General features: G+C 39.9%; 1 protein-coding gene and 1 non-coding gene across 6 annotated transcripts in view; both read right to left on the bottom strand.

The window, feature by feature from the left end:
• The window catches only part of DHRSX (dehydrogenase/reductase X-linked), a 182,115-nt gene that overhangs the window by 83,898 nt on the left and 76,834 nt on the right, over positions 1-21,383 (bottom strand). The gene's annotated exons all lie outside the window — the stretch shown is intronic.
• LOC141940342 (U6 spliceosomal RNA) lies at positions 20,088-20,194 on the bottom strand. The gene has a single exon (XR_012627969.1). It is a non-coding gene; the product is annotated as a U6 spliceosomal RNA (small nuclear RNA).

The raw sequence follows: 21,383 nt of genomic DNA, 5'->3' as shown, positions 1-21,383 counted from the left end.
GCATCCCTTCCCTCCAGTGTGTCAACCGCACCACACAGCTTGGTGTTGTCGATGAACTTGCTGAGGGTGCACTCAATCCCACTGTCCATGTCACCAACAAAGATGTTGGTTCCAATACTGACACCTGAGGTGCACCACTTGTCACTGCTCCCCACTTAGACATTGGGCCATTGACAATGGCTTTGAGTACAACCATCCAGTGAATTCCTTATCTACCAAGTGGTCCATCCATCAAATCCATGTCTCTCCAATTTAGAGACAAGAATGTTGTGTGGGGCAGTGTCAAATGCTTTGCACAAGTCCAGGTATCCAGGTAGATGACGTCAGTTGCTCTTCTCTTATCCACCAGCGCTGTAACCCCATCACAGAAGGCTACCGAATTCATCAGGCACAATTTGCCCTTAGTGAAGCCATGTTGGATGTCACCAGTCACCTCCTTATTTTCTATGTGCCCTAGCATAGTTTCCAGGAGGATCTGCTCCATGATCTTGCTGGGCACAGAGGTGACACTGACTGGCCTGTAGTTCCTTTGGTCCTCTTTTTTTCCCTTTTTAAAAACGGGGGCTTTGTTTCCCCTTTTCCAGTCAGTGGGAACTTCACCGGACTGCCATGGCTTCTCAAATATGATGAATAGTGGCTTAGCCCCTTCATCCACCAGTTCCCTCAGGACCCATGGACTTGTACACCATCAGGTTCTTTAAGTGTCTCAAACTTGATCTTCTCTACAGTGGGTGGTTCTTCATTCTCCCAGTCCCTGACTTTGTCTTCTGCATCTTGGGCAGTGTGGCTGAAGCACTTGCCAGTGAAGACTGAGGCAAAAATGTCATTGAGTACCTCAGCCTTCTCCATATCCCAGGTAACCAAGTCTCCCGTTTCCTTTTGGAGAGGGCTCACATTTTCCCTAGTCTTCCTTTTATCACTGACGTACCTATAGAAGCTTTTCTTGTTGCCCTTGACATTCCTGGCCAGATTTAATTCTGTCAGGGCTTTGGCCTTTCTAACCTGATCCCTGTTGGCTCAGACAGTTTCTCTGTCTTCCTCCCAGGCTACCTGTCCTTGCTTCCATCCTCTGTAGGCTTTCTTTTTCGAATTTGTCAAGGAGCTCTTTGTTCATCCATGCAGGCCTTCTGGCATTCTTACCTGACTTCCTCTTTGTCAGGATGCATCACTCCTGAGCTTGAAAGAGGTGATATTTGAATAGTAACCAGCTTTTTTGGTCCTCTCTTCCCTCCAGGGCTTTACCTCCCATGGTACTCTACCAAGCAGATCCCTGAAGAGGCCAAAGTCTGTTCTCCTGGAATCCAGGGTAATAAACTTTCTGTGCTCCCTTCTCTCGCTGCCCCAAGGATCTTGAACTTCGCCATTTCACAGTCACTGCAGACAAGGTTTCCCTTGAGCTTCACACTCCCCACCAGCCCCTCCTTGCCGGTGAGAACAAGGTCCAGCACAGCACCTCTCCTTGTTGGCTCCTCTATCACTTGGAGAAGGAAGTTATCATCAGCGCATTCCAGGAAACTCCTGGATTGCTTATGCCCTGCTATGGGCATACAGGGATGGCCCAACAGTTATGAATACTTGGCCCATGATGATAATAAATGGTAACACTATCAGATTCACCACAAAACACGGAACTGAAAAATTTCTAATTCAAAGTCCATATCACATTACCCAATCCACTTGAAAAGAATGCAGTAGGAAAAACCATGATGAATTTTGAAAAAGCATTTAAAAATCATCAGACCCTGCAAAAGACATCTCTGTAACCTATGAGCTATTTCCTGTCCACTTACCACATTTATTCCAGCAGTGTCTGGCCTCAATTCATTAAAACGTAACATTAGCTGGGGAAAGTATCCAGCACTATTTGAGTGTTGAGAGCTGCTTGAACCCAAGGCTTCAAACAGTTTTGTAAGCAAAATTGCCAGAGTTTATCAAGAAGGGTAAAATACAGCAAAATAGTTATATACATTTGTAATTAATTCTTTCTCTATTGAAATGCAAAAATTGATCTGTGACAGAAAATTATTAAGAACTCTTAAGAGTGAAAATACAATGACAATTTTCTAACTTAATTTAATGGTTGACTTACTTTAGTTAGTGGTAAATTATTTATTGCAAGTTCTTTAATCACTTTAGATTTCCATAAGGGAGCCCCAATCTTGGTTGAGCTATAGAAAATACTGCAATAATAAACAATAAAAATGTTATCTAATCCTTATGATTTTGTCTGGGTTTGTGGAAGAGAAAGCAAAAGAGCTAGAAGACTCTGATTTTTATGTTACTGTTAAGGGTTACATACAAGCAACCTATCTGCTGTTAAAGTTAGGAGTGAGCAGATCATCACAAATCATGGGTACCTGCCACATCCCTTCATAAACTTACTGGTTTCTATTTTGGAAATAGTTTTTTTCCTATGGGAAGCCTGATCCATAATCTCACTTTTCCAGTTGGTGGGAAACTTTTTCTAACTTCTAGCTTAAACCTATTCATGGCTAGCTTATACCTCATTGTTTTTAGAAATTATCTTTTACTGTAAATATATTTGTACCGGTTTTATTATTTGCCCCATTGACATATCCATGGGCAGCAAATCTATCCTGTCTCACATTCAATTCTTTTCAGACAAAACCAGCCAAGTTCATTTAGTCTTTTTTTTTTTTTTTTTTTTTGTTAAAGCAGACTCTCTGTTTACCTCAGAAAGCCTTTCTCTATTTCAGCTTGCATTCACCTTTTTGAACACACAGAGCAGGACAGTACCCTGTATTTTAGATAGAATTCAACATAAGTTGGTACTGATATTTCCTAATTCCTTTGGGTATACAGTACCAAATACATCTTAGGATCATTTATCTTTTTCACAGACATATGAAAGCCTAAGCTGCTACAGCAGTGGCTTATCTTTGTCACCTTTAGTCATCCTCATAACACTGAATCCACTGATGTCCTCCTTTTCCTCAGTTATTTCTAACAGATGAGCTTTGAGTTTATAGCTGAAAACATTTTTCTGAACAGCATTTGACTTCAGGAAAGCTGAAAGAGAGGATGCAGCCAAAATAAAAGTGTACAATTGAAGACCCATCAATTTCAGAAGAGTTGAGTCATATTTTCTAGAATATGGATGCTAAGAGGAAAAACATTGGAAATGTGAAGTCTACCCTTTAAGCAACAGCTATATCCTACAAAATGGTTGTTAAGAAGGTATGTTTGGCTCTGGCATGTGAACATATCCAATAATAAATGACTAAAAATTCTGAAAAGCATTTTATTTATTTTACTTATGTTATGGATCAAGGAAGCATTTTGATATCAAATAGACAAAAAGCATCTCAGTATTAACAGTTTGCATCTTATTAGCACAGTTACTTCTGCTGAATTTCATTGCACCACACAGGGCTTCATTTGAGATGATTAAAATTTAATATCAAGACTTTCAACTAAGCCATGCTGGAAAATCTGCCATTAAAATTCTTTTAAGTCTCATCATCCCAGTTCAGGGAAAAATCATCTATGACAGGCTTGGAAAAGTTCACATTTAAATAATGCTCTTTGTCTTCCATACAGGGCATATAGAAAGAGTCATCACCAAATATCACAATGACTTTTTAACATACTACCCCTTCTTCTTTGCTAGATCTTTGGGGGAATATAGGAAGCACAATGGGAGGGCAGAAGAAAGGGCAGTATTTTGAGGTTAAAGGTTGCTGATCTCAAAAAATGGGAAAAAACAGATAAAACATGTTGAGAATGAAAAATAAATATGTGGCAAGCTATAGTCATGAAGAATACAACAGCAACAATTAATTGGACTTGAATTAGTTGGAAGAAAGTAAATTAGGCAGGAAAGTTTTCAACAACTTTATCTCAGAAATGCTTCAGTGGCCATGAGGAACTAAGAAAAGATGAACGTTAAGAGGTTTAGGGTTTGGGGTGGGTTTTTTCGGTCTGGATCTGTCTGCAATAGAGGTTTCGTTCTTTGCATTTGTTTGTTGGTGGGTTTTTTTTTCATTTTTTAATGGTAATAAATGATTTTAAAACTTCTTTCAAGTTTAGTCATGCTATAACATGTAAACAGCACCTAGCTCTCAGAGAGCTGCACCTCTATTTTTGACCTGCACTAATCAGAGGAATCAAAGTGCTCCAGATGCACCATCCCAGACACAACCAGCACTCTGGTCTGGGCAAGTTCCTGGCAGCAAACTCCAGTCGTGGAACTACATAGCCATAAGAATAAACCTTACTTTCCTGAATGCAAACTTCTTTAACATTTGATATTATCCATGCCTTCTTGTTTGATAAACCATGCTAAAACAAGACTATATTATATTTCTACATATTTTTGTACTCCCTTTGTCATTACCGTACACTGTCCTACCAATGTGTATGTCCTATGAAAATTTCCATTGATCCATTGTATCTCTCTTGCTTTGTGATTTTTTTTCTAGTGTCCTATCACATCCTCCTCTACCACACTCTCAGTTACAATGGGAGAGTGAATTGGCAATTCAAAGCTTCTCTGCTTATTCCTTCATATTTTGTACCTACCACTGAAAGCAAAATTTTTTCCAATGTTCAGATAGTTCCTGCACTGGTCCTCTGTGCAAGGTTGCTTGACTTTACCCACAGTGTGTAATTGAAATGTATCTGCCCATGACTGATGGCTACATCTGCCCCAACCACTTGCTAGCTTGTGTCCTGCTTCCTCTGGTTACCTGTGGAGTCATATGACCATCTTGTGGCCCTAATCTCTGTCCTATTGTTTAAACATACATCTTGCTATACATTCTTTCTCCAGAATCTGCCAGACCTGGGGCATCTCACAGCCATCAATAGAACATTAAAAAGGTCATTTCCATCCTATTGGACCTGTGACTGGTGGTCTGGATAGACAAGCTTGCTCTGATCCTCCCCACTCAAAGTTCATGAGTCCAATCCTGACGTCTTAATGGAATTCATTAGAGATCAGTGCTGTCACTCATGAACATGTTCTTAATCTGGCATAACGCTTATGGATTTGAAAACGCAGGGCATGTTTAAATAGATGAACAACAAGTAGGCTGTGTGTGGTTTTTGTTTTCTATTTTTCCCTTAATGAAATTCTGCTATGTTGAAAAGCATTTTAATGAAATGCATACAGGAAACAAGCAGAAGTAGCTTGAAAATTAGAGCTAATTATACATTAACTGCAAGTCTTGTATGCAATGGTCTGAACACAGTACTTAACATGTTTATCATCAGAAGTTTAATGAAAAAACAAAAAAAAAGTGCTTTTGGTCCTTCTTACAGCTGTATAAAAGCATAAAATCATTGGCTTATTAGTAGGTAGAAAGTAGGTGGAGTATTAGCATTCGGTTATTCTTTTTGTCTCCCCCTTTAATTCATTTGGAGCACTTTCCCAACACACACAGTGTTGGTGTATCTCTGTTCCTACTGAAATTAACAGATGTCTTACCTTAGATATGGACAGGATAAGAAAAATAATAAGGAAATCTGGAAAAAAATCCCCACTTTGTTCTCTAAAGAGAAATGCGTAGCACAAACCCTACACATCCAACCTCAATGCTTTGGAGAGGCACTTCGGTTTCCTGGTAGTCAGAGATGACAGTGGGCTCTTTCAAAGGAAGCTCTGGAAGGCGACCTTCCTTCACTGACTGTATCAGAAATACAGGAATCTGAATATTTGCCTAGATGATTAGAATAAACAAGTATGACGAGAAAATAAAAACATTTCTATTCCCACTTCTATTGATCATAATTCCTAGCAGTTACATGGAATTTATGAGTACTAAGAAAGTAAATGAGTTACCCAGTTTTACATTTGTCAGAAGTATCTTGAAGAGTAATAGCTAGCGATGTTACTGTTTTCTGTAAAAATGGGTCCAGATATAATGAAAATTATCCACGAGAGACTGCATTCTTTGCGCCTGTCATTCTACTTCTACTATGATTCTGAAAAATGAAACTGATTTAACCCGCTCATCTATCCCAGCTTTTGTTCTTTTCCGAAGAACCCACTGACCCATCTAATTATCCTGGTCTATATCTCTTCTTATTCACATCACAAGTTTTCTCAGAGATGCAGTGAGCTTATTAATTTATATTTCAGAACTAGAAACCCTTCCTTCAGAAAGGCAGGCTATTTTGATCTAAGTCTAGACAAGATGAAAAATCCGTCTTTTCTGGAAATTTTTACTCTATTTATTTTATTTTATGCTTTATTACCCTTGTTATTAAAGCTGATTTCTCATTTGACCTTGTCTACCTTCAACTGAGGGACATAGGTCAGATAATACCCTCCCTGCTCTTGAGTTTTCAAATCTAGTTCCAGTCTTCACAGGAGACCACACATCATACAATCACCTTTATAACCATTAGAAATGTTGTATTACAACTAGTTAGTTTTCAGCTCTCCCTAACATGCTCTTAATTGCTTTTGTTATGCCTTTTTTTTTTTTCCCCACTGTGCTAACAGCCCTTTAGTTTTAGTACCTTTTGCATTTTTTCTCTTAAAATTTATGACAAAGGACTGTGCTATTCCAGGAAAAATCTACAGGGTCAGACAGAAACTGAACACAGATTTTTTGCCTGGGGTGTAAACTGGCAGGATGCAAGCTGGCTCTGGTCTGGAATTTGATGTAGAGCTGTGCATAAGCAAATACACTTGGCAAATAATTGGGTAACACCTAAGTTTCCCTCTAAGGCACTTTCTCCAGTTGTTCAGTCATTTCCTTGATCCACCCTTACACTTTCCCCAGTTTTACCAATACTTTATGTATGTGTATACATATATGTATGTACACACATTGATATTTTTGCATTGAGTCTGATTTTCAGAGTGTCATTAAAGAGGCATGTATATTCACAGTTAAGGGTTTTAATGTGCTGCTCATTCTCTTGATTTTGCACAGCACTACACAAAGTATGCATTCTCAATTTCCTTAATCTTAGGGTCATTTGGTTTTTTGATCCAATTTTCTTTTATGGTTGTTTGGGGGTTTTTTTAGGAAAAAGGGGGTTGATGCATACAATTAACGGGAGTACGTAGAAAAAGTGTTAAGGCAAGTCCTTGACTTGCCTTACTTTTGTGCAGCCTATGGGCTATCCCAATTTATTAAGGTTAACAGTGAAATTATTCTAATGTAAAGCAAGCTATTTAACAGGAATGTAATTCGGGGGGTGAGATTTTTTTTCTTTCTTTTCCAGGCCAAACTGCAACCCTGCCAAGTGGAGCCACCTCCCTCTCCCCCCAGAAGCCAACCACTTCCAACAAAACATCAGGAGAGACCATTTTCTAGCCAGCGCTTTGCAGCAACACCATTCATGCAGCTCAGAAGCAGCTGACCAGATTTTTACTGAGCTTTGACAAGTAATGGACCTTGGCATGGGATCAAGCATGAAGAAAATATGAAGCAGCTGAAAACCAGTGGAGGTGACAGGGATTCCAGTGGCAAACAAACCAGCATTAGCTGCTGTGGGGAGGTGTCTCGGAGAACTGCAACAAATTTCAGTTTGGAGTGCCTGGATGATACCTCCTTCCCCACCTGGCCTAGCAAGGTTACAGATACTATTTGTTGGATGTTTTCTTCCTGTGGTGGTTTCTGCACCTGTACTGCAGATGCCCGCCACCCACTCGGGCACGTGTGCCTGCTGCGCTCCCCTGAGCAGCTTCACCCCGTGCTGCCCGCCAGTTCGCCAGGTGCAACGTGGGCCAAGCACCCCACTTCTGCTGCAAAGAACCCTTTGCTTCTTGTGTCAGCAGGTATCAAACACGTCCACAGCCTCCTTTGCCCTTAAGACACCCAAACTGTGGAAGACCAACAGAGGCTGTAGCACAATTCAAACCAACACTTTTCAGAAATACCGTGTTGTTACGAAACACAGCGAGAAACTCATTTTCTAGAAAAATGAATCCTCGTTACATGAAAACTACAAGAAATAGCTATGAAAAGTATGTTAGAGCTATACTGCAGGGTTTTAGTGGCATTTTCCTTATACTCATTGCCAAAATTAATTCACAAGACTTGCCACAATATGCTGATACAATATAGCTGTAATACTTTAAGCTGTTGTTAGGAATTCAAAACATGACAATCAAAACAGTTCTCTTTATATACGATTAGAACATTTATTTGCTTGTTCGATGCAAAATTAAGTAGTAAAAGCAACCAGAAGCTGGGAAGGCAGCCAAGCAATAAAATTGATTGATTGCCCAAATACATAAAAATCATATCCACAGCTTTCAAACATTCTCTCAAAAGCAGAAAATCATCTCTTCAAGGTTACCACACAACCTCGTTAGACAGGATGGAGAACCTACTGAAGACAAAGTTCGTCTGTAAGGTGTAGCTAATACAATTACTGGTTGCTCAAAATAGCACGCACCTCCATAAATCTGTCTCTGTTTAAGCTAATTACCAGAAATTATTCAGCAATGTAATTTTTCTTGATTCTTCGATTACATCACATATATAGTTGTGTTGATGAAAAACATACCAGTCATATAAACCATGTTTTTTTTGAGAAAAGATGCATTCTCAGACTTCATAGCACATCAATTTTCTTTTGTTCATACATTACAATCAACGACAAAAGGATCCAGCTTTCAAATTATATCCATTTCTCCTGCACTACCATCATTTTCTCAAAGTCAACATTGTCCAAACCAAGTATAAAACAACTATTTATAGTAATAGCAGAGTATAAATTGCAGAAATGGAACTGAGTTCGGTAAACTCACAGGCAGACTTCCCAGTGAAAGGCTGGTATTTTCAATCTCTAGCTGTCACCAGAGGAATAGGAAGAACTATTTAAAAAGTGGGCAAATAATACGTTACAAATAAAAATATCTGAATTAAGCAAATTAACTGCTATTCTATTGTGGTGGGTTGATCCTGGCTGAACGCCTCTCTATTGCTCCCCTCCTCAGCTGGACAGGGGGACAAAATATAACAAGATAAGGACAGGGAAAGATCATTCAGCATTTACATCATGGGGAAAACAGACTCAACTTGGGGAAATTAGTTTAATTTATTACCAGTCAAATCAGAGAAGGGTAATGAGAAAATAAATCCAAATATTAAAACACCCTCCCCCACCCCTCCCTTCTTTCCGGGTTTAACTTTACTCCCAAATTTCTCTACCCCCTTCCCTCCAAGCAGCACAGAGGAATGGGGAATGGGGGTTGAAGTCAATTCATCACAAATCTCTGCCACTCCTTCCTCCTCAGGGGGAGGACTCCTCACACTCTTCCCCTGCTCCAGTGTGGGGTCCCTCCCATGGGAGACACTCCTCCACAAACTTCTCCCACATGGGTCCTTCCCATGAGCTGCAGTTCCTCATGAACTGCTCCAGTGTGGGTCCTTTCCACAGGCTGCAGTTCTTCAGGAACAGACTGCTCTAGCACAGGGTACCTCATGGGGTCACAAGTGCTGCCACCAAACCTGCTCCAGCATGGGCTCCTCTCTCCATGGGTCCACAGGTCCTGCCAGGAGCCTGCTCCAGTGTGGGCTTCCCACAGCATCACAGTCTCCTTCAGGCATCCACCTGCTCCAGCATGGGGTCCTCTACAGGCTGCAGGTGGAGATCTGCTCCACCGTTAACCTTCATGGGTGCAGAGGCACAGCCTGCCCCGCCATGGGCTGCACCAAGGGCTGCAGAGGAATCTCTGCTTTGGTGCCTGCAGGACGTCCTCTCCCTCCTTCCTCACTGACCTTGGTGTTTGCAGAGTTGTTTCTCTCACATATTGTCACTCCCTTCTCTGGCTGCAATTACACAGTTGGGTTTTTTCCCCCTTCTTAAATATGTTATCACAGACACACTACCGCCATCATTGATAGGCTCAGCCTTGGCCGGCAGAGAATCTGTCTTGGAGCTGTCTGGCATTGGCTCTGTTGGACATGGGGGAAGCTTCTAGCAGCTTCTCACAGAAGCCACCCCTGTAGCTCACCCACTACCAAAACCTGGCCATGCAACCCAATACGACATTGAAAGAAACCCGAACTAAGAAATCTGAATTCAACCTCAGAGAAGGTGCTGAATACAACACTCTGCGTTCCAGCCAAAGCTGGGTCAAAAGCTGCTTCTTATCACCACTGACTGAATCAAGGCCACAGTTGTGCACGCCAAATTCACATTGCTCTTCATTATTATTATGTGTGACAGCTTGAGTTGCTGTGAAGGATCAGAATTCACGGCACATGGCATTCAGGGGGATTCAGTGTCTCACGCTGGCAGGAACTATTGAAAATCTAAGCCATAAATCTGTCTTTGTAGGCTCTGATCAAGAAAAAAATACTGCTGACAGGTCCAAAAAGTTGTAGGAATACTTTTCACAGGAGAAGTTGCTTATGAGACAAAAGGATGTGTCATTCCTCAACCCATATGAATAAAATCTAACAAATATATGGCAATAAATATCTTCAAAGGCTTTTGTAAGTATTAACTAGACAAAATTAATTTCACCAAAACTTCTACTTGACTCTTAAGTGGTTGGTTAAACAAAACAGTCAAATAAACCTCCTACCTGCATGCTTAAACTAGAGAATGGCTTCTGAAATAGATTTGATCCACATTAATTACTTAAAATAATAAAGCATCATGAATTTTACCTATATATATTGAATGGACATTACTCAGCAATCTCTGAATTGTAAGAGTTGCAATAGTCCTTTTGGTTTTCAAATTGTGGTTCAGTTTTCCATATCATTGTAATTACTGCAGCTGCACTGCTGCCAACAAAATCCTAGACTCAGAGCTCTTGGCTATGACAGCACATCTAAGTAATCACCATGGGATACTGGGCTAAACTCAAACAGGTTTCTTTTTTATGAGCTATATACATGAGCAAAAGCTAGAGCATGTTTAAACAAAGCAAATCAATTCAAGTCAAGCCTCTCTACTTAATAGATTCACACAGCTTATTAAGATGAGCAAACATGCCTTAATGAAGAACACCCATCTTCTAAACGAGAGAAATAAGGCCTTGGTTGTGCTATTTAGGCAGGGCATGGCAGGGCATGGCCCCAGTTTCAGGCTGTCTCCATGCTCAGAGAAGCAAATCCACTACAAGATTAGTTCACTGTGGTCTGGTCACTCCTCTACCCATTACTTTTAGTCCTACTCTGCTACTAGTAGACTTGTGGCTATCTGATGACTCCCCAGTTGACATATCACCCTTTGCAGGACATCATGAATTGTGGCTGCAGTGACTTCATGTTCAGCTGGGCTTTTCAAATAGACGGCTTCTTTCACTTCCCCTTCTAGAAATCACCAAGTACTTCTGAAGCTCCTAAGATGTAAACAAATACTGGCTCTAAAGGAAGATTTAGAGTAATATCATTAGTTAGTGGAAACTACCACGATCATTTCCTAACAAAAACTCTTCCCTTCATGTATTTTCTTCCCACCCCAGTACAACTTGCAGAAGTTGTCAATAAAAGTTCGTCAACAATTGTGTCATCCTTGGACTGTGCCACCTCAGATGCTACAGGCATTTTCCACTGACTTGTCAGTTGTAGGAAACTACTGCAATGGCTCCAATTTGTCTGTGAGGCAACCATTGCCATGCTATGGCCTGTGAGTGATGAATGCTGCATATAAAAGTTTTTAAAAAATGTACTCCGATGCACAGATTTGGGGGCAACAGTTCCAAACCTCTCCATACTACTCTCCTTAGATTATACCATACTGGGGTATGAATGTAGTCAGGGTATTATGAATTACATTTTTGACAAGACATGCTTGGTCTGTTTTTTCCTTGCATCTTTGCCCCAGTAGTTGTGAGTATGGACAGCACATGCAGCAGAAGTGTAAAAATGCTATCATTTTAATTTGTATCACTTAGAAACCTCTTAACCATGGTAAATTTACACAGATGAATGACTAGAACTAACTGGAAGGCTGAAAGGTTCCAGAACAGGAATTGATTAGCTGAGAATTTATCACGGGCACTGGGCACGGGTCTGTGGTTCATATACACAGACACACATCACATTCATAAATGAACTACTTAACTCATTATGTAAATTTTTACAGCTAATTACAAAATACATGCTAAGGAGTGCCTCATATTTCAAGGGATTTTGATCTCTATGAAAATTATTAAATATGGAATTGGTAACTAGATTCATTGTTTACCAAAAAATTAAACAGGAAAAGATAGGAAAAGGAAAACAATTACTATACAACACTGTGGCTTCATGCAGAATCAACTCAGAATTTCAAATAGAAAATCCAGTTTGCCTAGAGGTTTTCCTGTTTATCGTCTTTTTAAAAATGGCTATCTGACATCATCATTTACTGTGCACAGTACATCTTGCAGTCATTCATATTCCCTCTCTGGTTGTGTCACCTCTCTAACCAAACAACCTGAAAATATATTATTATGTATGAAGAGAATTCAGATAGAGAAAATGCCAATATAAAGTGGTATTAAATGACATTAGAAAGCTCACCAACATTACCAAACAGATTAAATTAGCATTTCTCCACATCATTAAGGCTCTGTCACGGAATGCAGCTCACAGTACATGCCTTTCTCTATCTTTTATTCAAATGAACTCTGGGATTTTCCTTGCTTTGTGGCTTTATCCTAATGGAGAATTATGATGGAGCAGCCAGTTGTTGCCCAGGTAATATCACTCACAGGAGTCCTGAACCCCACCAGACAATCAAAATATACATTGCATAAATAATGTGGTATCTGCCACATGAATGACTGGTTCTGTCATGCACAGAAATATTTTAATACTTTATTTTTTTTTCCCCTCATCAGTCAAGAGATATGCTCTTGAGCTGCAGATACTTGCGGGTTTGTGGTTAGAGCAGTATTTCATCACGATCTACTACATGTAATACATCCATAGGCCATGAAAAGAGAACTTTTCAGGTACACATGGGTTGAATTCTGCAACAAGCTGCAGAGGTGCTATGTATTACCTAAGGCACAAATGCAGGTTCAATCTATTTTATTGAAACAGAGACATGTCACACCATAGCACTGCAGTATCTTCTGATTCAAGCATTTTAATACAATGTTTAAATACAGTTGTTATCACTTGAAGTACCATGTTTTTACATGATATATGTTTTCATTTAGGCCTCCACCTTCAAGAAGATTTGAAGGGAAAAGTAGCTTTTTCCTCACTGAGAGAAGTATACATCAGTAAGCTTAATGCCATTTCCTACTGACATGTTTCTTCTTGGCTGGCTTTTTTTCCTATTGTGACTTACATTTCCTCTTCAGACAGGAACTTCTATGCAACTTCCTTTATGATTTTGTGCAATATTAGCATCATTAAAGAAATACAGGTTCACAGACAGAAGAACTCACTTATCTGTTTCCAGACATTTCATGCAAAACACCATCTTCTCTCTAATGAAAACACATAAGCTGGAATATCAGTTTGTCTTACATGTTCCCCAGGTCAGATCTCCTCCACATTTCTATCTGTAGTGGTAGGGTGTTCTTTCAGAACAAGCATTTCAACACGGTACAGTTAGTGTATCACATCTGAACCACAAAGCCTGCATTTCTGGCATACTGGAATTTCTTTCATAACATAAAATCCAAGCTCTCACTAACATGAGTGTTTTGATGCTTTATGACGGGGAAAAAATAATTTAAAAGCTCTATGTTATAAATTTTCATTATTTTATAAATTTTCAGTGACATCAGGTGATCTACCCTCTTGGTACTGAGTTTCCATAAGTAAGATCAGTAGAGAAGTAGCCTGCATGATCAGCAGTATTTACAAAGCAAAGCACAAACTAGTTCACATACATAACAGTCCTGCAGCGATGCATATGGAGCTTGATATTCTTTGTGCTGAAGTCAATAACTAAAAGTACATTTACTTCAGTGGGAGGCTTTAGAAAAACAAAATAAAAAAGGAAGGATAATGATCAAGACCATTGAAATCACAGGGGAAGTTGTGCATATTGACCTAGACTAAGGCTAGGTAACATAACATGATGTAAGAAAAGAGGGCTTAAGGAGAGAGAGAGTTGGATAGGAGGCCATCAAGCAGGCAGATGGAAGAAGAGATCAGGGGAATTAACAGAAGAATTTATATCACAAAAGCTTAGAGGCAAATATGATCAGAAATGTTGGGGGAAAAAAAGATAATGGTGATGGTCAGCAATTCAGACAAGCTGAAAGCAAGATAAAGCAAGATAAAGACTTGGAGGCGAAATAATTGATATCTGAAGCAGATGTAAACACAAGAAAAACAAAACAAAACAAAAAAAAAAACAAGAGAAGTTTCCCATATCACCCAATTCCTAAGCAGAATACTTCTGACTCTCTTAGGAATGTCGAAGTGTTGAATGAAGCTTCTAGGATATCTGTAAATTTTTTAGATATAACTGCACCTCTTGAATGTAGCCAAATCAGAATGAAACTGATTAAAAAATCCAAAAATAAGATAGAAAAAAAGATAATTTGGAAGAGCTTTTGGAACAAAGCCTCCTGCTGAAAGACATGAAACAGAGCATGGAGAAACATTTAGCAGATAATGTTTCTGCAGGTTTCCAATAGTCTGTTTGAGAGCAGTCAAGATGTTTTGCCACTCTATCTCGTCAGTCAGTCATGTGAGACTGAGAATGAGGAATTCGATCAACTGGAAGCACAAAAAAGGACCAGAAGGAACTTTACTGACAACAACAAAAAATTAGATTAAAAGAGCTGAAAAATTGCATCAAGTGCCTTCTTCAGAACTGTAACAGGGGAAGAAGAGCTGCTGGGGAGACAAGAGAAAAACAGAAGGTTTGTGTTGTGGACTAACAAGGACAAGAAATGAAGAATGCACTCAGATTAGTCTCCTATTAAGAAGTACCACCACAGGTCTACTGTGTATGGTTTCATCAAGAGGAAGCATCAACATTGATCAATACATAGCATTTCCTTTAGGAAGGGAGAATAAAAGTATCTTTGCTCTGGGGAGAGAAGCATTAGTATCTTCAGTGAGAATGGCATAGACTTACATCTGCCTTTCAATGTCCTTTGGAGAGTTGAAAAGATGAAGTGTCTCTAGGAAGCTGAAAGTGGGGAGTAGGAAGTAGGAATTTGAACTAAGAATTAACACAGAAGCAGCTAGAGGAAGCCATACAAGTGAAGGCTATATGACTGCCCCACTCAGAGATAATTCACAAGACATAATCCAGTGACTATGAAGCAGAAACACAGTGCTTTAGATTTAAAATAAATGACAGTGGAGTTGTCTTTATTGGTGCTGAAAATTCTGTGGGCTTATAGTTACTTTTGCATGGCATTTCTGCATGTTTGCAGAGCTCTGAGCTGCATTCTGCATTGTGTCTGCAAGCACAATCAATAATTCTTGAAATGTGCAATATGAATGGGACTCAAATACCTACAACAATCACCTCCTCTTTAGCTGCAGGAAATGTTTCAAGAAAACAAAAGTGAGGTAAAGTAGAGCACAGGAGTGATTAGATCATTTAGAGAAAGTATTTTTGCCTTACTTGGTAAAACCTATTTTCTTGATGCTGCCCAAAAGGGTAAGAAGAGGACTGAGTCAGTGAGAAATTCTGTTTCTAGAACAAACTATTTCAAATTGGTAAATATCCTTGACAGAGAAAAATTATTAGTAAATTATATTTTAAAATATTACCTTGAATATTTAAGCATATGCCCCAATAATCTGAGATTAAATGATTCAGCTATCAAGGTGTTATTGATCTTGAGTAAGGATTCTAAAGTTTAATCAGACTACCTGAATTATACTTTACTATCAAATTATACTGCTTTTACAAAACATACGAAGTTTAAAGTAAAACCATACCTTTGTTACGATTCCATTAATGTTAGTGCTAATTTTGGCAGTGCTACAACACATAACTAAAAGGATTTGATTAAATGTAATGTATGGCACAACTAGTAAAGAAAATTCACCAGCACAGGTACTCCTAAAAATATATCCAGTGAGGCAAATAAGAGATTTTAGTTTGCTTTTAACTCTCCTTTGTAGATAATACACTATATTGTCCATATGCTCTTCTATTGAAAATTTACTCTTATTTCAGCTTGTCTCTTTTGTTGAAATATGAAGCTCTCTTCTGTCAGTCACATTCAATCAGTCTACTCACATTGACTTTATGAAGAGAAAAGTATCATTCAAGCAATTTGGACACTGAGTACATAATTTTAAAAAGAGAGAGCAGACTTCCTGAATTAATGTTTTTCCTTTCATCTTCATACAAGAGTGCTATTGTCATATATACAGGGTATTCAAGGACAGAGTCATCCCTAATCTAATACTGTATTGGGAATATTTGGTATTAATTATTAATTGAATCATTTAGTTATGTAAAAGGAATAATGCACACATAGGCCATCCTTTTGATCCACAGACCTTGCACACAATACATGAGAGATTTCTCCAAGGCTGAATTTTCAGGGTCCATGTATTACCAGAATAAGAAAAGGAAGGAAAGAAGCTAGAGGCATTTGAAGAGCATGACAGCTCAGAGAAATAATCTGCAGACCATCTATATGACACAGCTCGAATAAGTCCAGGAGTGCTCACCCAGCTGCAGCCTAAGGGATCTGCTGTGCAGCCAGCTGCTGCTGCTATTTGACATCCGGGATCTGTAACTGGCATTGGAAAAAAAAGAAAAAAAAAGGAAAAAAAGAAGGGGAAAAAAAAAAAAAGAGAGGGGGAAAAGAATTAAAAGAGTTATGTGAGGTTAACAGCAACAACAAAGTATCTCTCTCTACCCCAGCACTAGAAGTATTTCTAAAGAAAGAAATTTTGTGGCAGGCAAAAATGACGATGGAGCCCCTGTGTGCTGCATGGACACTGTGCACAAATGAAAACAAGCCCTGGCAAAGGAGTGTAACACAATGAAACTATTAGAGAAACACACTAATATTGCAAAAGCAGCACCATATGCCTATATCTGACCAGCAGTTTTGTTACTTACTGCTCCACTTGCAGACTGCCATGGCTAATTCATGCCGTGGGGATGAGTGCCTGACTTTTAAGTCTGATTCAATGGTCTCAAGCATTATGCCAAGGGAATCCAATTCTCCACTTGCAGAAGACCTCAGCGTGATTTCCTCTGCCCACTCACCAGTGTTTACTGGGCATGGAGAGAAGTGCAAACAGCAAAGTGACTTTCCTGAGAATACACAGTGTGCTATCAGCAGAGCTAGGGAAGATAAAACCAGCCTGCCAAGGAAATGTCCCTTGCACAAAAGCGTGGATCCTCCTACCACACCAGAGACCAGGTGTTCGTCATACACATAGTAATGGTTACTCATGTTTTCTGGGTTTCACTGTTTTGCAAATCTCTATGAAATACAATAAAACCATCAGTCAGTACTTCCAGATTACTGCACTGAGCTGCTAACAGGTTCCCTTTCTATGGGTTGTGCACTTTATCAAAGGTTACTCTATATGTCTAAATAGTTTCTCATCCTCATATGACCCCCCCTTCCTGTCGTGACTGAGAGCATTTGAGATATGAGTGATTCAGATATGTCTGACACAAACTCCAAAAGCTTTACTAAGTATAATTTTATAGAAGCAAATTGCTTGCTTCTCCGAGCTGGATCAGCAATGTTTCCCCTTGTCAACCCACAATGCTAGTGAAGCTTTGAACAGCTGCAGTCACTCTCTGAGAGAGAGACCTCGCTAGGAAAGATCATGGGTGGAAAAAAGACTGCTGTGTCCATGCACGTGTTTCTGTGGCAGTTTCTATATTTACATTTTTGGGAAACTAACTCTGGGCCATATTTTGTCACTCCTATTCACAGTGAAGCGTATCTCACTGCACAAATAGTCCCGAGGGGCTACACTGAGGCAATCTGGATCATGCTGAAGAGCTCCTTCCACTGTGAGCAATTTATTTTTCTGTCTGGCTTAAAGATGGCTTCAGCTGAACTATTCGTAGATGAAGGCAGTGTTCATGGTGGTGGCAGACTGCGACCTTTACATAGGAAAAAACACTTCTGCAAAGGGTCCTCTGTTCATGGAAGAGGAAGATGGCACTGCTGTGAGCTTGGAGCATCTGCATGAAATAGGGAGTGAGAAAGGTGAGGCATGTCTGCATTACACTGATGCTGCTCATAGGCACCTCATCAGCAAGTATATACCGTGCTGTGCAAATCTCTGTACAACAGACAAAACTTACATTTCAGGCAATGAAGACTTGGCCTTTGCTCTTGGCATCAGGCAACTTACAGTGTTACACTAGCCTGGAAATTACATTTCTGGAAGTTACAGAACTGACAGCTGTATCTAACAGATATAGATGTTGATACTGAGTACACATACTAGAAGTGTGTTTCTGAACGCAGCTTTGATGCTGGAGCCATGGCTATCACCCCAGAAGTCTTTCACAGAGGTCAGAGCTCTTCCTGAGGCAGTAAGGAAAATCCCACTGCATGAAGCAAACACACAATATATTGATACATAAGGTATGACTAGGCATATTCATAGATAAGAGGTACATGAACAGATCAACCACAAAAGTAACTCTTGAAATTTTTGCCTTTCCTCTTCAGTTTACCTACAAGCAGTTCTCCAAAGTCCAATATAGAAAAGTACCTCATTGAAGAATAGCTATTTGGCACAACCAGAAGGCAGTTTGTGAGCCCAAAGATTTTACTGTGTCTGTAGCTTAAACAACGATACACACGCAGAGGAGAGGAAAAGGGGAAAGTTATCAGTTGTTCATGCTTGGCCTTGAGACACAACCATCAAACGTAAAATTTTGGAGCCTCAATGCAGGTATTAACTCCCAGATCATGTATCCTGGCACACTGACACCTACCAACATCACAGAGAAAAGAAAAGGTTCTCCACTCGCTCATTTCAGAAGCCCCATGGGGAGCTAAAGTGTTCACCAGAAATGGAGAGAAGTGTAAAACACACTGTGTAATTCCAGTACGTTCAGGGAAAAAAAATCCCAGAACCCACTGATGTGTTCCTGTTACAGAGATTTAAAACTCAAAAATATAGAAAAACTCTGATGGGTCTTTATGTAGACCATTTACTCCATAAACAGCACAACTGATTTCATGCCCTTTACTGTTTCTTTCAGCGATCCAATCTCCCCTCACCCCTCAAGTAAAACAGAAACTAAAAAAAGAAAAAAAATCTTAACATTGCGAATGTCAAGCCTGCCTTTCTGTGCCTGTGATGAATGATGCTCATGCTCTGGAGGACCCAACAGTGTTACCACCAGAGAAACCCATTATCTCTCTTCCTGTGAATGATGGCTGTGTTTAATTTGGGTTCATACCCTGGCTGACACATCTGAGTCCCTAAAATTTCACCCAGGCCCAGAGGATAAACGACTGAATGAGGGCTAGCATGTAACACACATGAATAGGAAAATTCTTCAGATTTGGGATGGTAAAAAGTTTGCCTGGATGGTTTTGGGTTGGGGTGGGGGAGCTGGTAAACAGAACCTTGAACCAGATTGTGGCCTTTCTCTTGTGGGTCCTCATACATTCCAGCCCAATGGGCTAAATGGATCAACACACAGGATCAATGCCTTAAAAAGCATAAGGAGGGGGAGCTAAGCAGAATTCTTTTTCTCAGAGTTACCCATGGCTAATGGCTTTGCTGGACTGAGGCCAGCTACCATAACATACATATCTCTTGAGTTTATCTAGATGTGGTAGGTGTATTATTTGTTAAATTATTCTCTCCCTTATCTCATGTGGAAAAAAAAAAAAAAAAAAAAAGAATATAAATGTTCTCTTACTACAGACACAAATTATTTTTCAGCAGGTTGAAATGCTTCAATATATATCTTCCTGGGAGGTTTTAAACTGTTGTTGCACTAATTTCACCAAACACTTGTCTTCCCTGTAAAAGAATAAATTATGCATGGCAGCAAAGGAACAGAAAGGGAGGTGATCTCAGTTAACTACAGAATCACAGAATTACAGAATCATCAAGGTTGGAAGAGACCTTGAAGATCATCTAGTCCAACCATTAACCTAACACTGACAGTTCCCAACTACACCATATCCCTCAGCGCTACATCAACCCGACTCTTAAACACCTCCAGGAATGGGGACTCCACCACTTCCCTGGGAAGCCCATTCCAATGCCTAAAAAATTATGGAACGCTTCACGAATTTGCATATCATCCTTGCACAGGGGACATGCTAATCTTCTCTGTATCGTTCCAATTTTAGTATATGTGCTGCCTAGATCCAGCCAGTCATTTATGCTTCCCTCCTTAAAACAGGTGTTTGAGGTGGAGAAAACTGTGTTTTAGATGTGCCAGTCTCTCTCTTGTCACTAGTGAAGGTGTTTGGATGAAGAGCTTGGAGGACCCGAATAACTTTGAAATGGCTGAGGCTGGCTACATGAGTCGCACAGTGCCAGGGAGCACCAGACAGCAGGAGAAGAGCCCAAGTTCAAGACCCTAACCTCATCCTCACCAGCAGTACCAATTGCCAGTTTCTCTGTTTCTTCGTGGCCTGCCAAAGGACACTCCAATTCCCCAGGACCAGGTCTGGTGAGTCTCATCTAACAGTCAGCTGCAGTAAATGCATGCAAGACCCAGCAACACAGAGGAGCTACTTTCAGCATGGTGGGTCGCTGCCCAAATCGAGCAGGAGGAGGTCTGGCCTATCAGTTATTGCTGCTTCCCACAGCTTTTCCCATCATCTCCCAGCCACCAGTGGTTTAAAGATGCTAACTGCCCAAGCTATGCCTCAGAGACATTTCATCAAGCGAGAAGACCACAAGTTACCCAACACAGCACACAAAGGCTTTCTCAGTCACTGAGTTTAAGCAATAGTGTAGATGATGCTAGACAGACTGAACCACAGCATGCCCAGCACTAGCTATCCCAAAGGACGGTTTCTCATGAAGAAGATCTCATCCTGAGCGATGTAAGGCCTTATTTCTTTCAGGGAATAAAAATTGCATGAAGTATGCTTGAGGTCCTTCCTTGCAAAAGGATCTGTTGCTAAGTGAATGGGGTAGAGTCTGGGGACAAGATCCACACTATTTGTCTCCCGATATCTTTGGAACAAAAATACCTGAAAGCTGTATCTGGAAGATCTTGCTTATAGTTTTTACACCAGATGAGACTGAGGTTTTGATGCAGAAGGGTGGATGAGATGCTTTCTACAAGTCTCTAGAATATATATATATCTATCTAGAACCACCTTGCTGTCTCTAGAAAACTCCAACTCTCATAACACTGAAATATGATTTTTTTTTTCTCCCTTGAGCACCAACTTAAAATTTCAGACAATCAAATATCTCAATAATATTTCATGTATCATATATTAATCATATTTATTCTACCCTGTTTCCTGTGGAATAATTAAACCCCCCCCCCATGTTTCTAATGGATTGGACTTGACGACCCCTTCTAATTCAAGTAATTTGGTG

Source organism: Strix uralensis, chromosome 2 (genome assembly GCF_047716275.1).
Source record: "Strix uralensis isolate ZFMK-TIS-50842 chromosome 2, bStrUra1, whole genome shotgun sequence".
Taxonomy (NCBI): domain Eukaryota; kingdom Metazoa; phylum Chordata; class Aves; order Strigiformes; family Strigidae; genus Strix; species Strix uralensis.
Note: the sequence above shows the minus strand (reverse complement) of the source record. Positions and strands in the feature narration are given on the sequence as shown.